Here is a 3,845-nt window from a genome sequence, read left to right on the forward strand (position 1 = left end):
TCGGGTTTTGACCAAGTGGGCCCAGGGACGATTTTTGACCTTTTGGGAAAAAACTTTAGAAAACTCATTTTCATGCATTAGGATTGATTTATTTAGCATTTATTGATGTAATTAAGTAACTTGTGGCTAGATACGAGCGAATTAGTGGTGTAATCACGAGATAAAGCGATAGTAGAGGCTTGAATTGTGTTCGTGGCATCGAGGTAAGTGTTTGGTCTAACCTTAGCTTGAGGGATTAGGAGTTGTGTCTTATTTGCTACGTGTTAATTGTGGAGTACGGTGTATAGGCATGGTGACAAGTATTTATACGTCGGTGTCAAGCATGCCCGTGAGTCTTGTATTGTAATTGTTATAACTCCGTTGTAGTTTATTGCGCTTCACATGTTATTATCATTATTGTTCCCTTGCCGGGATGTTATTATCATTATTGTTCCCTTGCCGGGATGTTATTATCATTATTATTTCCTTGTCGGGATGTTGTCTTGATATTATTGTTCCCTTGCCGGGATGTTGTCTTGATGTTATTGTTCCCTTGCCGGGATGTTGTTGAAATATAATTATTCCCTTGCCGGGATTCTTTTGTGATTATTGTTAATTTGTAAATAGGATCGGATGGCACGCCAGCACGGAAATATATGAAATGGGATCGGGTTGCACGTCTGTAACGAGATATGTGAAATGGGAGCGGGTTGCACGCCTGTAACGAGATATATGAAATGAGATCGGGTTGCACGCCTGCAATGAGATATGTAAAATGGGAGCGGGTTGTACACCTGCAACGAGATATGTGAAATGGGAGCGGGTTGCACGCCTGCAACGAGATATATGAAATGGGATTGGGTTGCACGCCTGCAACGAGATACATGAAATGGGATCGAGTTTCACGCTTGTAACGAGATGTGAAATGAAAGTGAACTCTGAATTTGTTTTCCCTATCCATGTTAGTAATTGGATTTTTGTTTCTTTATATTCTCTTGATATTCTGTTGTTATCTGTTATTCCGCGAAGCATGTTTCCCCTGCCCAATTTTAATTGCAATTATCTGCTTCTTTTTCCGTTGTCTATGATATAACTACACATGTTTATTTGGTAGTCTGGTCCTAGCCTCGTCACTACTTCACCGAGGTTAGGCTAGACACTTACCAGCTCATAGAGTCGGTTGTGCTGATACTATACTCTGCACTCTTTTGTGCTGATCCCAGTGTTATAGATTTTAGACCGCAGTGAGGTTGCTGCCTTCAGTCCAACAGGCGACCCGAGGTAGTCCTGCAGGCGTCCGCTGGCCTTGACGTCACCTCCTATCTTTCCTTTATCCTGTTTCCTTTACTCATTTCAGAAACAGTGTGTATTTGACCTTTTAGACTTTGTATGTAGTATTCTTAGACCGTCTGTGAAGCTGTGACACCAAATTCTGGGTAGAGTTTTATTTAGACTTCCGCAGTTTGTATTAAGATTAGTTATCAGATTTTGTCTTCCGCTTAATTATTTTCGCTATTTGCATGATATCTACTCATCACTGACAATGGTTTAAAACTGGAAAAGGTTAAGTAATTAGAATAATTTGGGTTGCCTAGCTTTCACCAGTAGGCGCCATCACGACTCTCGAGAGTGGAAAAACCGGGTCGTGACACAATCATCATAACAAAAAGCTACTCAGGCAAACATGCACCATTTGTGTAGTAAGTACTCTTTGTTGTAACTTCAAAAATCCAAATTTGGGTGAAGGTTATGTTGTAAAACTTATAATCAACGTAGTAGTAATTATGCCACGAAGGACAGTTTTGCAATATCATATTATAGTTTTAATTTATCATTGAGTTTAATTTAAGATATATACACATAACAAAATATAAAATTCTTTTACATTATGGGGTTGATCTTTACCTATTATAACGGGTAACTTGATTTATTTTTAATTAAGACTCCAAATCAGGCTTACCTGTTGATATCCTTTGAATGACCATATAGTTTAGATATTTCTTTTACATTGACAATCTATATAACTTAAATTAATTATCATTTGAGTTAAGTTTCTTTAGAAGCAAAAAATGAAACTAAAGAAGGTGGAGGTGATTTAGTTAAATCACATGAGATGTTTTTATAAAAATAACTGGGACAAAAATCTAAAATTTGGCCAGATATGAAAGACTTTAGATTAAAAATGTTTGTTTGAACGTTTCAATGTTCAGTGTTGTTTTGTCACAGTCTGCCAAGTAGGAGTATTATATACTTTAGGAAAATAATAAAGTGATAGAAATACAATAAAACAAGAGTAAGAGAAGGGAATTAAAGAGAATAAACTAATTAAATACGCCAGCTACGGGAAAAGAAGGCTTAATTAAGAGAACCCCACGCTGTATGATATGTTCCAATTAATACCCCAAAAAGAAGAAAATGACGAAATATCAAGATCTTTTGGTGGGTCAATTGGGTTATAATTAGTTGACTTCCAGTTTCTGTGAAAATGATAAATGTGTATACGTAGCTGTAGTGCATTTGCGAATTTGGCCATTGGTTAGATTTTTAATCCTCTGATTGACATTTGTGATTAGAAACATGCTAAAAGATTAAAATATTTGCAGCCCTTATTAGCTTACATGTCTACATGCAAGGATTACAGATGATTTTGCACGTATTACAGAAAAAATTTAAAGAAAAAAAAAAGAGAGAGTTTGACCAAGATCTAGCAGTAAATCGTGGGACGTGGATATAACAGCAACGCTATAGGAATTATGGCAATTTAGTTGGTTGGTTACTAACTTCCACTTGGGCTTCTGACTCCCCTGTATTCTTTTTTCCTTCACTTATGTAGAATAAAAAATTACAGCAGCTTAATCAAGATGGAATCCGTTATATGAATTCCAACCTTGCATATTTTTAAATTATATTCACATCTATATTCATCGGAAATAGACTAGTAAATCGACAATGTGAGTAAATTCATACGGCAAAGTTTAACAGTTGCATATGAACAAGATAGAAAACTAAAAGAGATTCGTAATAATTTTTTGGAAAGAAATAGCAGCGCATTTTAGGATAGTTAGTTTCACGCGGCCAGTTTGGAGGAAATTATGGTAAACTTAATTTTCCGAGTACAAAAACAAGCATTGAGAATAACCTGTTGGTTGCCATGTTGAGTCGACTATCCTTCTCAAGTCTTCTCATCATGAGAATGCGCGAGACTTTGGACTCTATGTACGTAATGATAATTTCCCCAAAAAAAAAAAAAAAAAAAAAGAGGAAAAGAGAGGCATTAGTTAAACGACCACTACTGGGACGAAGTAAAAATGAAGTATTATTGTAGCAATACAACATACAAGGAAACAATGTTTTGGCAAGTGGTCACTTCTCAGTAGTAGATGGAAGATGGTAAAATATCAACATCACAAAAAGCTGAGTAAATTCAAACATTAATCCCACGGTATTTCGACGAAACCGCTACTACTACCAAATATAAACAATAACCAGTTTAGTCTAATTATTAAACTATTAAAAGTGTCGGTACACTGTCTCTTTTTAAAATTCTAGACAAACTCCGAATAATATTCTTGCCCGGAGGCGAAGGGAGCCCTAGCAATACTTAATTTAGTATAACTTAAATTAGTTACTAATGAAACCATATCCTATTTCTTTAGTCTTAATTTGTTTCACAGCATTACCATTTATGGAGTGATAAAACTTTGTAAGTTAAAGATTTTTCTTTACATTATATACTATGAAAATTGTAGATTACATATTATATACGTGCAATACACCAAATTGAAACATATGTACAATACACAAAAAAACTGCTTGTTGGACATTATACCCAACAAGTCAATCATAGCTCGAAAGAATTAAAGATT

Source organism: Nicotiana sylvestris, chromosome 3 (assembly GCF_000393655.2).
Source record: "Nicotiana sylvestris chromosome 3, ASM39365v2, whole genome shotgun sequence".
Taxonomy (NCBI): Eukaryota; Viridiplantae; Streptophyta; class Magnoliopsida; order Solanales; family Solanaceae; genus Nicotiana; species Nicotiana sylvestris.